This window comes from Coregonus lavaretus (assembly GCF_964263955.1).
Source record: "Coregonus lavaretus genome assembly, chromosome: 36".
Taxonomy (NCBI): Eukaryota; Metazoa; Chordata; class Actinopteri; order Salmoniformes; family Salmonidae; genus Coregonus; species Coregonus lavaretus.
This window is the reverse complement of record NC_140023.1, coordinates 16,641,008-16,655,890: the sequence shown is the minus strand read 5'-3', so window position 1 is coordinate 16,655,890 and position 14,883 is coordinate 16,641,008. Positions and strand designations below refer to the sequence as shown.

Genomic DNA, 14,883 nt, shown 5'->3' with positions numbered 1-14,883 from the left:
TTGCTTGGAATAGACAAGCCATGGTCTCTCCATTCTCTCCCTGTTCGCCATCCTTCTATTGTAGTGGGCAACCGAAAACGTTCCCCTCTTTATCCTGATGTGGCCCAGCCTGCACTAACATATCCTGACATTGCTAACATAATTAAAAGTAATGATTACTAGATAGTTGTCATGGTAACAACCATAATAATACAAATAAAACATTATTTATAATGCTACTATTAATAATAATAATAATAATAATACAAATAACAAAACATTATTTATAATGCTACTATTATTATTATTATTATTATTATTATTATTATTATTATCAACTTTAGAAAACACTTAAATTGCACGATGTTCACGTATTTCATATTGGACATACATAGTGCATAGTACACAATTTCCTGTACTTTGTGTTGCAGTAAAAGGGGGGTGAATTCTACTCAGGAGTACTTCTAGTTTCCAAATCCACACAGTTTACATCCAGAGGAGTGTCACTGCTCATTCTGCTGCCCTTAAAGAGTGGCCTATTAGCCTAAACCAATCCGTTTTTCATATTGGGCATACATATTGCACCTTACACAATTTTCTGTACGTTCTGTCGCAGTAAAAGGGGGGTCCATTCTACTCAGGCGCACGAAAAAAACGAATTGGCTATTTCCTGCTAAATTTAAAGGAAATGAAAGTGAAAGGCTATTGTCAACCTACACAGCATATTGTTCGGCAGTCCCTATAAGCTTTCTTCAAGGTAAGTCCCCCTAATATTTCTCTAATAGTCCAATATCTAATCGAATAAGCATAGCATAATACATTTCTCGGCAGTGTTGTAGTACTCCTCAAGTCCGGTCTCGAGACCATATATTGAGTGCCTCGGTCTTGTCTCGGTGTCGGATACATTTTTACTCGGTCTTGACTTGGTCTCCGACTGTGAGGACTTGTAATTTCTCCCCGAGACCAGCGGAGTAAAAAACTCAGAATTATCAGCTTCCATAAAAGCGCATCCTCAGGCCAAATATATAGGCTACACTACTTTCTTGAAACATTAATATCTTATCACCTATTGAAACATGGGATTCCTACTTTACTCGTAACATTACTGTCCTTTACTTTCACTGAAAAATATCTTCAAACTTTGTCCAAATTTCGTTGACTTGCTGGCAGGGACGAGTGGGGGAAAATGTTGGAAAGTTGCATGCTCAATATTAGAAAAGTGGAGACGGGGAAATTGTAACAGTCTTTATATCTATTATAGACGTGTTTGCGGAGTGTCAAACCTATTGGACCTAGGCCTTCAGTGTGTGACAGGCTCCTGACGCTGAAAGGACAGCAACCGTAATAACAGCGCACTCATTCATAACTTGCTACATTTGCACACACTGTATATATATTTTTCTGTTGTATTTTTGACTTTGTTTTGTTTTACCCCATATGTAACTCTGTGTTGTTGTTTTTATCGCACTGCTTTGCTTTATCTTGGCCAGGTCGCAGTTGTAAATGAGAACTTGTTCTCAACTGGCTTACCTGGTTAAATAAAGGTGGAAAAAAAATGAAAAAAAAATTCATGGAGAAGAGTGCCTTTTGTCAAACACAAAGGGCCAGTGGTGTAGTGGAGGCTATACGCAGGTATACGCCCTATACCAACTTTTTTTCAGTGGGCATTGCCTATACTCACTTCTTAAAATCCCTTCTGTTGTGTATCAAAGTAGTGTAGTGGAGGTATACGACATATTAATTGTGTAGTACAATAGAGAAATCATGCACAAAGTAGCCTACACAATCGCAAAGCATGTGAAATGTATTCACATGTGAGCAGTACACATCCTAGTTTCAGCGGAATATCATCTGCAGGTAGCAAGAGCGCGCAGCTCTCAACTGGCTGTTGCATGGAGCAGCTCACAGAATAATGACATCGGTAGCCGGTAGGTAGGAAAGAAAGACTTTTCAACTTATTATATCTACCAGTAAATGCTAACAATTGGTGTGCAAACCAGGTATTGAAAAATGTGGTCCTGAGTCTTGCTTAGTAGGCTATTTGCAATCCAGTCATCATGCGCTGTTTGCATGAACACTTCTAAAGGGGTTCCCAAAAAACCTTCCCAATTAGATGTTGATTGCATTGTAGGCCTACCTGACATAATTATATACTGCTGATTTGTATCAATGGGGAGGGCATTTGTTTTGCTCAATTGAATTAAAGGGCAACTACACCCTCCCAAAATCTTTTTTTATTTTATTTTTCCCAGACCTCAGAAATGATCTCCTGATGTGGCTGAAGCAAAACATTTTTTTTTAATAAAGTGTGATTTTGAGAGTGAAAATCTGAAAAATCGATAGGAAAACAGGATTTTTCACACAGGGTGCCTTTCCTTCATACAGGACCCACTTCTCCAGGCACCACTACACCACTGCATAGGGCCAATGGAAAAACAGCAGTCCAATCACACAAACATAATAAGCCAGTAGGTCCCAATCATAAGAATACAAAAACACAACCATTAGGCTAAGCATTTCCCAATCGAAATGTACAACTATTACTTCCCATTGCAAAAAACATTTCACGTTTAGCACAAAAAGTAACTGGTGATCTAAAGTTGAAATGCAACAAAGTTTCACACACATAAGTTATTTTCAAAGAGATGGCTAACAGCATGTGAGCTGCAATAAAAAAACACAGTTACACTCACCAGATGATGATCATTTGAAACTTAACTTCTTGTTGAAAGTTATTCTTGAAAAGGGAGAAGCTAACAAATTAGCAATAACATCCTCTTCTATAATACCTGCTGCAGCCGCTGCAAACTAGCCTACAACAAAAGCTAGCTAGCTAGACCATGGGAAAACTACTGCTCGCTATTGCACAGTGACCTGTTGGCTTTCGACCTGTTGGCCTTTTGGCCTTATGAAATATGAAAACATAAATACTGGACATTTTGAACTCTTATTATGGTGATGATTTGACAGAATTACTGTCAAGGTCCTGAATTGGACTCGCATTATTCTGGTCTCGGTCTTGATTCAGTCTCGGAGCTCTCGTCCCCTTCCCCCGGTCTAGGTCTGACTCTGACTTGATTCGCTCCGGTCTTGGTCTTGACTCTGTGGTCTCGAACACAACACTGTTAGTCGGCATACAGTAGGCCACTAACTTTGAGTAAAAGGGAAAACATAATTTACCTGTAATGCCTTTTTGCGCGTGATGACGCACCCAGTCGTAGTCTACCTGGCCCATCGCATAGGCCCAGTCGCTACGTCATTGATTGTCGGTTTTTGTTGTTGAAGGCCTATGTCTTTTTCTTTTCTTTTCTTTTCTTTATATATATATATATATATATATATATATATATATATATATATATACATATATACATATATACATATATACATATATACATACATACATACACATACATACATACATACATACATACATACATACATACATACATACATATACACACATGCATACATATACATACACATACATACACATATACATATCCTTTAAAAATATATATTTCCATTTATTACTTTCCAACCCCACCACCCCTTCCCTAATTGGAGTAAATTAGTGAACAACAATTCTTAGGCCTCTACTTTCAGCTTATACATACTATATACATTTTATGGACACAGTCAATTTTACAATAATTATATTTTGTTTGTTTTTACTCCTGAACTTCCTCTACCCTCAACCTCTCCGATCATTTTGATGATGTCCATCCGGTTTGCTTCTATATGCCATATCTTTCTAACTGTGCTCTTTCACAAAAGCTCTCAACCTATAACCTATATACTTATTATGGACACAGTATGCTTATATTATTAGTTATCTTGTTGTTATTAGTTGTTGTTAGTTGTTATTAGTCCCATCCTTCAACTCCATTCAACACCACCCATCTATCTCTTAACACCATCCATATTGGATTTCTATTTGCCATATATAACTGTACTGTGATGTTTTACAAAAGTTCTGAACCTTTCTATTCTCATTGTTTCTACAGATTGTAAATTGAAAATAAACATTTTTGCTAAAAGTATTATTATATTATTGATCGATTGACTATGACTTTTCAGATCACCCAGTAATGCTATCTGCAGGGTTAGCTCCAGGTAAATATTGCAATCCTTTGCTATTCCTGGACCTGTGTCCAAAAACAAGCTACAAATGGACAGTACCAAAACAAATGATCTAATGATTCTGTCTCTTATAATAATATAATATGCCATTTAGCAGAAGCTTTTATCCAAAGTGACTTACAGTCATGCGTGCATACATTTTTACGTATGGGTGGTCCCGGGGATCGAACCCACTACCCTGGCGGACCACCACTTCGCAGCAAAATCTGCAGAGCTGGGAAGATTGTATCCCCCATATAAATAACATTCTATTGGTAGCAATAATTTTATATAGTCATTTAAATTGAACAATTCTAAGTTTTGAATCCGGCGTCGTTTTGCGTATCAGTTCATAAACACTATGCTATGGAATCGGTACGTCAAAAATCTCTTCCCAACTATTTTGCAATCTAAATGGGACGGCTGTCAATCCTTTGGTCCTTAAATGAAACTGGTATACTTTTTTATTTATCACAGTTTTCTTTAACCAATTATGTTCTTTAATGCAAGGCCGACAGACAAGTTCCTTACTTTTCCCCCCTTCCACTTTCCTCTTCCATTTTTGCTGCAATTATTTGGTTGTTATTTTGGGTAGAGCAGACATTTCCATATGTTTTTGATAGCTGCATGTGCGACATAACTCCACCAGTCCTACCGATGATATAATTTACGAAGATTATACCTTAAAAAAAAAATATTTAAAAAAAAGAAGGTTTTTTATCAATTAGTATATTTGAGTTTAACCACAATATGTGTTGCATTATTTGTTCTGTCGTTTCTGGAGGATTAAATTGAAATTGCAACCAACTTTCTATGGCTTGTTTTAGAAATAGTGATATTTAGGAGATGATTTCCTTTTCAAGTAACTGAAAGTGAGAGGTTGTAATCTGAATAAAGGGAAAAAGGCCATTCTTAAACATTGGGTGGATCAATCTTACTAATTTGCTAGAGAACCAGTTCAGATTTAAGGATAACTTTTGTATGACTGAAGCTTTTAGTGATAGGTCTAATGCTTTAATATTTATTAATTTCTGTCCACCGAATTCATATTCATTATATAAATAGGCCCGTTTAATTTTGTCTGGCTTGCCGTTCCAAATAAAATGGAATATATATTTTTCATATAATTTAAAAAACTGTTGGCAAGACCATAAGCAAATAGGTAAACTGGGATAATACTAAAGAGTTAATGTTGGTGATTTTTCCACAAATTGACAGGTATTTACCTTTCCATGGTAGCAAGACCTTATCTATTTTTGCTAACTTTCTATTAAAATTGATTGGAATGAGATCATTTATCTCATTTGGGATATGTATTCCGAGTATATCCACATCACCATCAAACAATTTTATTGGTAAACTACATGGTAATGTAAATTTTTTATTTTTTAGTGATCCAATATGTAATATAGTACATTTATCATAATTTGGTTGTAATCCAGAGAGGTTAGAAAATGTATCTAGATCCTCTATGAGGCTGTGGAGGGATTCAAGTTGTGGATTTAAAAGAAAACATGAATCATCAGCGTACAATGACACCTTTGTTTTTAAGCCCTGGATTTCTAATCCCTTGATATTATTGTTGGATCTGATTTTAATAGCTAACATCTCGATGGCCATAATAAATAGATATGCCGATAGTGGACAACCTTGTTTCACTCCTCTTGACAGTTTCACTCCTCTTGACACAAACTTTTGGAGAAATAGCCATTATTTACCATTTTACACCTATACTTGCCTTATATTATCTCCAATGTATCGTCCATGTAAAAAACCTGTCTGATTAGAATGAATAATGTCCGACAATACCTTTTTAATTCTATGCGCTATACATTTTGCTAAACTTTTTGCATCACAACACTGAAGTGTAAGGGGCCTCCAATTTCTTTAATGGACTGGATCTTTATATTTTCCACTTGTATCTTTTTTCAGTAATAATGAAATCAGACCTTCTTATTGAGTGTCTGAATATCTACCATTTACATAGGAGTGGTTAAAGCATGCTAATAACGGTCCTCTGAGTATATCAAAAAAGGTTTGGTATACCTCGACTGGTATGCCATCCAACCCTGTAGTTTTCCTGGAGACTTAAAGTCTTTAATTGCATCCAGAAATTCCTCCTATGTAATTTAACCTTCACATGATTCTTTCTGTATGGCTGTTAATCTTACATTATCAATAGAAAAAAAAATCTCTACAATTAGCTTCAGTTAGAGGAGATGGAGGCGACTGAAACGAAAACATATGCTTAAAGTACTTTGTTTCCTCCTTCAAAATATCATTTGGTGAATCAAAAGAATTTGGTGCATTTTTCCCCATATTCCATCCAGTTTGCTTTATTTTTATAATATATTACACTTGATCTTTCTTGAATAAGTTTCTCCATTTCTTTTTGTTTTTCCTCTAAGTTATTTTGAGCCTCTATGTTACAGTTTTTATTGCTATCTATCTGTTCTGTTAGGCCTTCTATTTCCTTTGTTAGTATGGACTCTTTTGACCTAAATTGCTTTAGTTTTTTGGAGATGAGTACTGAATTGCATGGCCTCTAAAGGCACATTTAAAGGTGTCCCATACAATAAGGGTGTTCGCTGTATCTATGTTATATTGGAAAAAATCTGTTATAAATTCCTCTGTCCTAGTTAAAAACAAGTTATCATCCAATAGGCTTTGATTCAATTTCCAATATCCTGGCCCACGTGGAAATTCAGTAAGAGTAATGTATATACCAATTATATGATGGTCCGACCGCATTTTGTCCCCTATCAACACTTTTTAAACTTTTGGTGCCAACGAGAATGACATAAGAAAGAAGTCAAGATGACTAGCTTGATTGAGTCTCTGCCATGTATATCTCACTATATCAGGATATTTAAGCCTCCATATATCTACTAGTTCTAATGTATCCATGACATTCACGATTTCCTTAAGAGCATGAGAGTGATTGTTTGTAGTGTGATTTCCTTTACGATCCATTGAGCTATTTAAAACTGTATTATAATCTCCCACCATAATAATAGAGTCTTGTATTGCTTGCAGGGTTGATCATTTATTATATATATTGTCAAAGAAGTGTGGATCATCATTATTTGGTCCGTAAAGGTTAATGAGCCATATCTGTTTATGGTCCAAAAACATATTTAATATTATCCATCTACCTTGTGTATCTTTTTGGACAATTTGCACATTCGGATCGAAATTACTGTTAATTAATATCATCACCCCTTTTGAGTTTCTTTGCCCATGGGAGAAGTATATTTCGCCCCCCCCCCCCCCCCCCATTAGCTATTTCAAAATATATATCTATTCAAATATCTTGCATATCTTATTTTCCATCATTATCAATTAATATGTGTAATAATGTTGGCAGTTCATGCGTATGATTGTATTACATTACATTTTTGACAAGCAATTATTATTTTAGCAAACAATTATTGTGGTTCATCCTATATTCTCCCTAACATCCTCACCCCCTTGCAACAGATGTGGGATAAACACACACGCACATACTCTAACACACTCAACCCCTTTCCTCCACAATCAACCATAAGATCAGATGCTCAACGGTTGTTACATCCCAGAGCCCAACTCAAGAAAGGACCTGATTTACGAATGCAGTTACAGCTGTTTGAGAAAGCATGCAAGATTGAGCAAAAATTGACAACAATGTGAGATTTGATTAATCTATTTAATCTATGTCAAGTCCTAGGTGATGGAGATCTGATCCACCCTCTTCACCTGAGACACAAACACTCTGGTCCCCCGTTGTAACCATTTTTCCAAAGCATCTCCGTGCAGTCAGACCTTTGATAATTTTGTGCCACCTGGGCCACAATAATAAGCCCCCTCTATGATTGTCCGAGTGTGACCCCCCTCCCCATGGGTTACTGCAGCCAGTGTTGCCAGCACTGCCACTACCTGGGTGGGGGTACCCCACCGGAATCCCCACCGGCTAGGTACAAGGTCGTCAAGGTTCTCATTAGCAGCTTTGAGAATTTCCATGTATATTATGCTCTCCCATCAGGGGGCTCTGGCTTTGTAGGACCAACCCTGCCAGCTAGGCTCAGAATCATGAGGGGGCGTTGCTGCTCAAGTAGGTCTCTGACCACATTTAGTTTTCTGTTTTGGCTGCATATAGGCAACTCACAGCAGGTCCATAAAACAGATGGGGACTTCTCTTTGGTGTATGGGTCGCTCAGGTGGGTGTCTAGGATATAGGGTTGGGGATCGTTCCATCATGATAGGACAATAAAAAAATTGATTAGATGTATACTATATTTTAAAATGTATATCCCTCATCTGCACAACATTGAAAGCTCTCTCTCACAACCCCTGCTCACATACACACGTTGGTTCTGGGATATGCAACCATTTCCTTTCTCACTCACTTAACTCCACACTTTTTCAAACACAAAAACGCACACCACACCTTCCATCACAATTCATACCCACATACTGTGCCTTCTATGTCTTCTCTTTTCTATGTTTTTATCTCCACTATGTTGATTGAGTACTTGTGTTCTAATTTAGTTGTATTTGAAGATGTATTATTTTGCTTGTTATCTTTTCTTGTAATACCGTCTTCTCCCTTTATAAAATACTATACCTACTATAAATGTGCTTTATTATTACAACCCTACCATGGCTAGTATTGGGTGTTCCATTATTCTACTCCTCTATTAGAACTTTCAGAATAGCCATGGAGTAGTCTTTGTGTCGCGGAACATTTGGTTGTCAATATACAGTTTATCGACAACGAGAGCAACACGCTTCCCTTTTAATCTATTTTCCTTGAAGATTGGATAGAGAACTTTGCGCCGTTCTGCAATCTCCATCGGGAACTGATCATTCATGCCTATTTTCGTGCCAGCAAGTCTTTTACCTAGGGTTTTAACCATTACTTTATCCTTAAAAAAAGCAAATTTGGCAACGATTGGACGGTCATATCTCTGTCCTCTTTGTCCGAAACGGTGTACACGTTCGAGTTGGATTTTGTCGACAGCCTCGAGTGGGATTTGAAGCGCTGTAAGTAAGAAGTCCTTCACAATTTTTTCTGTAACTTCACTTTCTTTTTCCTGGATACCCGTAAGTACTAGATTGTCTCTCATCGATCTAGTTTGTATGTCTAGTAAGGCTTCTCTCAGAAAGTTGTTCTCCTTTTTAAGTTCCTTAACGTCCGTTTCCATCCTAGTGACTGTCCCTTTTAGTTTTTTGGTATCGCTCTCCATTATCGCAGCTTTTCCGTCACTCATTTCAAGACTCGCCTTCAACTCTTTTACATCATTACTGACCAACTCTAGTATGCCCAGTTTGTTATTTATCGACTTCAACAGGTCGCTTTCCACACTTACCAGTCCCAGTGGTGAAAAGCATAAATCATCTGTATCAGTCGAGGAGTCGCGTTTTCTCTTGGAGATTGATTCTCCTCGTTCATATTCCGTCATGTTTGGGTGTTGCGTGTTGTTGTAATATTTGTTGATACATTTCTCTAGCCTTATAATTTGTTTTGTGTTATTATCCAGATTGAATGTTATTACCCTCGAATATATGAAGTGCTAATATTTAGTCTAACTTATTGATATTGATTATTATGTTTGTATCTTGAGGTGATTTGTACCGCTGTGTATTCAATACACCACCTTGTATACCCGGAAGTGTAACTACAATGTTGTTAATCCATCCTCAGTTTTCTCCTATGTCTTTCTTTGTAAAAAAAAATCCTATATTATCAATAATGTAATCATGAAGAACTAGGCTAAGGGTTTCACTGAAATAGAATGTATGCCTACCTACTACACTACATGGCCAAAAGTATGTGGCCACCTGGTCGTCGAACATCTCATTCCAAAATTATGGGCATTAATATATAGTTGGTCCCCCGTTTGCTGCTATAACAGCCTCCACTCTTCTGGGAAGGCTTTCCACTAGATGTTGGAACATTGCTGCGGGGACTTGCATCCATTCAGCCACAACAGCATTAGTGAGGTCGGGCACTGATGTTGGGCGATTAGGCCTGGCTCACAGTCGGCGTTCCAATTCATCCCAAAGGTGTTCAATGGGGTTGAGATCAGGGCTCTGTGCAGGCCAGTCAAGTCCTTCCACACTGATCTCGACAAACAATTTCTGTATATATGGACCTCGCTTTGCGCACGGGGGCATTGTCATGCTGAAACAGGAAAGGGCCTTCCCCAAACTGTTGCCACAAAGTTGGAAGCACAGACTCGTCTAGAATGTCATTGTATGCTGTAACATTAAGATTTCCCTTCACTGGAACTAAGGGGCCTAACTGTGACCATGAAAAACAGCCCCAGACCATTTTTTTTGGGACATTTTAGTCATTTAGCGGACGCTCTTATCCAGAGCGACTTACAATTAGTGAGTGCATACATTTTTCATTATTCCTCCTCCACCAAACTTTACAGTTGGCACTATGCATTGGGGCAGGTAGCGTACTCCTGGCATGTCACTGAGATCTTCAGTATGGGCCATTCTAATGCCAATGTTTGTATATGGAGATTGCATGGCTGTGTGCTCGATTTTATACACCTGTCAGCAACGGGTGTGGCTGAAATAGCAGAATCCACTAATTTGAAGGGGTGTCCACATACTTTTTAGTGTACCTACAGTAGGCTAATTGTAGGGTATAAATGATTAGATTCCAATCATATAGCAAATGTTGGTTTTATTAAGTTAAATTCTTCAATTCAGTTGCTTCCCATTTCATTGCCTAAACAGTAGATAAAAAAAAAAAACTCTCTTTCTTGTCCAGCATGGATCAATTGCTAAAGTTAAAGACAGTTCTGATGGGAATCCTGCCAGTGGAAGCCTGTTTCATATTGCAGCATGTACACCAGGAGGAACTGGTGACTGAACGCGTCTACATGGAACTGAAAATTGCCAGTGAATTAACTCCAGAGAAAACCATCATCGGTCTGCTGGATACACTCATCACGAAAGGAGGAGATGAGAAATGCACTAGATTCCTGACCCTGTTGCAGCAGCCAGCCATCATAAAAGAACTCCCCAAACTGAATGAAATCAAACAGATGATATAGTATGTACAATATTATGCACTATTAAGCACATTTGTATATAATGTAGCCCTGTTTTTTGTATGTATGTTGGTTGTGCTCTCCTAATTAAAGCAAAGTAACGTTTTCTAATCTAATCTAATCTAATCTAATGACAGCAGCGACATAGCTCTGGCACCCAGTGGCCCAGCACCCCCAGACGCTGTCCCAACCTCTGCCTCCTCCACAGTCCACACCCCAGGTCCATCCACAGCAGGTAGAACCATTTTAAAGCATACATTTCCATTCTTTTCGCACAGATGCACAGACCGATTGAATCATGGACTATGTATTCTATGAATAAATCCTATATAATTATCAATCTATCTACTCATTTTCCTGCTCCACCCTCGACCACCGTTAGTGGAATTGTAGTTCAAATATCTGACACCAATATTATGTGCTTGGAAGCCCCAAGATGTATGCATACACCTTTATCTTCTCATTTTAATTTGTAAAGGGTTGCAGATCAAGTAATTTCAGACAACCAGAACTAGAAATATCACGTAATTGCGTCAGATGATTAAGTTCTATTAAGTACCGGAAGAAATGTTAGTAAATGTTAGTCGTCGCATCCCAGTCTGTCCACCATTTATGTTATGTGCATCTGTCCACCATAAGATAATACACATTAAGTAATTAATAGCCTCATGTAAACTTGAGGACTCAATGTCCCATTAAAGTGAACCTATTATACAGAACAGCCGAAAAAACGTTGAGGCAAAACCTGCAATTTAAAACTTTACTATGATTGGAATGGAGCTAAATCATAAACCGATATGGCATCTGGGAGAAATGAAATGTGTTGTTGTTTTTATTAGGTTCAAACATTCCAACTACTCCTGTGAAAAAGAAAAGCACTCTAAAGACATCGGCAACGACACCGGTGAAGAAAACTATAAAATCAGTTGTGAAGAAGACTAGGAGAAATACCATAGCGTGTGGAACCATCAATGGCGTTTCAAAGGTGAAGACGGGGAGCTCGGGGAGGAAATACTTCCAAGCTGTTCTAAACCAAGAGGATGGGCCCATGGTCATTCTCATTTTGGATATAGAGAAACATAAAACCTTTCTAGGAGCAGAGAAGAGAAGGTAAATCAAACAAAGTATGATAAGCTTGATAAGGTCTAGTTTATGGTGCAGGTGTAATATTTTTATATGTGTATGTTTTTTTCCAGGTCTTCTGTAAGGTTGAAGGGAATCTCATTCGAGGAACTTGGAATAATCAAGAACCAAGAGGGGATAAAGTTCACAAGAACATCTAAATTGACTTACATGAGAGTCAAAACCACTACAGAGATGGAACCCACTGCTGATCAAATATAATAAACACATTTTTAAAAACTAAAATGAAATTTGAAGGGTGACCTACTGACCATCTGTCAGAACATGCCAAACCGAGCCCAGCTGGCATATACTGCACTGACCGTGTGAGAGTGTGTGTGGAGTTCAATGCCCAGACTAGAGGCAATTAATTACCTAGCCTACGTTATGTAAATACAGTGCCTTCAGAAACTATTCACACCTTTTGACTTTTTCCACATTTAGTTGTGTTACAAGGTGGGATTAAAATTGATTTAATTGTCATTTTTTGTCAACGACCTACACAAAATCCTCTGTAGTGTCAAAGTGGAAGAAAAATTCTAACTTTTGTAAAAAATCCATGAAATATCCAACATTAATATATCTTCATTACATAAGTACAACCCCCTGAATCAATACATGTTAGAATAAGCAATTACAGCTGTGAGTCTTTCTGGGTAAGTCTCTAAGAGCTTGGCACACCTGGATTATACAGTATTTGCACATTATAATTGTTTTAATTCTTCAAGCTCTGTCAAGTTGGTTGTTGATCATTGCTTGACAGCCATTTTCACATCTTGCCATAGATTTTTAAGCCAATTTAAGTCAAAACTGTAACTAGGCCACTCAGGAACATTCAAGGTTGTCTTAGTAAGCAACTCCAGTGTATAGTTTGCATTGTGTTTTAGGTTATTGTCCTGCTGAAAGGTGAATTTGTCTCCCAGTGTCTTGTGGAAAGCAGATTGAACCAGGTTTTCCTCTAGGATTTTGCCTGTGCTTAGCTCTAGTCCATTTATTTTCATCCTAAAAAACTCCCTAGTCCTTGCCGATGACAAGCATACCCATAACATGATGCAGCCACCACCATGCTTGAAAATATGAAGAATGGTACTCAATGATGTGTTGTGCTAGATTTGCCCCAAACATAACACTTTATATTCAGGACATAAAGTTCATTTCTTTGCCAGATTTTTTGCAGTTTTACTTTAGTGCTTTATTGCAAACAGGATGCATGATTTAGAATATTTTTATTCTGTACAAGCTTTCTTCTTTTCACTCTGTAATTTAGGTTATTATTGTCGAGTAACTACAATGTTGTTGATCCATCCTTTTCTCCTATCACAGTCATTAAACTCTGTAACTGTTTCAAAGTCACCATTGGCCTCATGGTGAAATCCCTGAGCAGTTTCCTTCCTCTGAGTTAACTGAGTTAGGAAGGACGCCTGTATCTTTGTAGTGACTGGGTGTATTGATACACCATCCAAAGTGTAATTAATAACATTACCATACTCAAAGGGATTTTCAATATCTACCTTTTTAATTTTGACCCATCTACCAATAGGTGCCCTTCTTTGCTAGGCATTGGAAAACCTCCCTGGTCTTTGTGGTTGAATCTGTGTTTGAAATTCATTGCTCGACTGAATGACCTTAAAGATAATTGTATGTGTGGAGTACAGAGATGAGGTAGTCATTAAAAAATAATGTTAAACACTATTATTGCACATTGAGTCCATGCAGCATATTATGTATTATGTGACTTGTTAAGCAAATGTTTGCTCCTTAACTTATTTAGGCTTGCTGTTACAGATACAGGTATCCTGTGTCTTTTTGTGTTTTTCCTCTCCTTCTGCCCTAATCACAGGTGTCCTGTATGTTCCTGATTGGTGGTCGTTGGGGTGTCTGCTGATTGCTGAGGTGGACCAATCAGTGGACATTCCTCTGCATTGCACCACCTGTTTCTGGTTTTTCAATCACACATCCCATTGTTTAAAAGCCGGTCAGTTGTGTTTGTTGTTAGAATACTATTTTCCGTATGTGAGTATGGATACTGTGGTGTCCTGTGTTTTGTGTACTCACTCATTTGCTGGTTACGCTGTTTGGTAACTTTGTGTGTTTCTGGGAAAAGGGGAAGTTAAGCAAGCTGCCCTTGGGCATACATTACCCGTAGAAAGAAAACTGTCTATAAACACTAGTTAGACCTGAGCGGACCACCCACTGTATTTTTGTATGATTAGCAGTAGTTTAGCGGTTCTTGAGGCAGGCAAGATCAGTTTAGGGGTGTTTTACACTATTGTTTCATTTCTTGGGTCCTGCTCAGCCCTTTTTCCCAAACCTTTACCGTGTGTTCACAAATAAACATTTTATGTTTGATGGTAGTTTATGGTTGTCGTGTAGTTTTTGTTCTCCCTGTTCCATGTCACGATTCTAATTTGCATGATTTATGTTACGGGTCTCTTCTCCATCCACCCTAGACGTTTAAAGCCACGGGGTTCGTAACACTTGCCATAACAAAGGGGTTGAATACTTATTGACTCAAGACATTTCAGCTTTTCATTTTTTATTAATTAGATAACATTTTGAAAAACATAATTCCACTTTGACATTATGGGTTATTATGTGTAGGCCAATGATA

At 37.8% G+C, this 14,883-nt stretch overlaps 1 long non-coding RNA gene across 1 annotated transcript; it reads left to right on the top strand.

The window, feature by feature from the left end:
• The first annotated feature begins 10,868 nt into the window (after nucleotides 1-10,868).
• LOC311110900 lies at nucleotides 10,869-14,624 on the top strand. Its single transcript, XR_014610735.1, has 4 exons — nucleotides 10,869-11,152; nucleotides 11,288-11,385; nucleotides 11,990-12,260; nucleotides 12,347-14,624. It is a non-coding gene; the product is annotated as an uncharacterized lncRNA (long non-coding RNA).
• The last annotated feature ends 259 nt before the right edge of the window (nucleotides 14,625-14,883 follow it).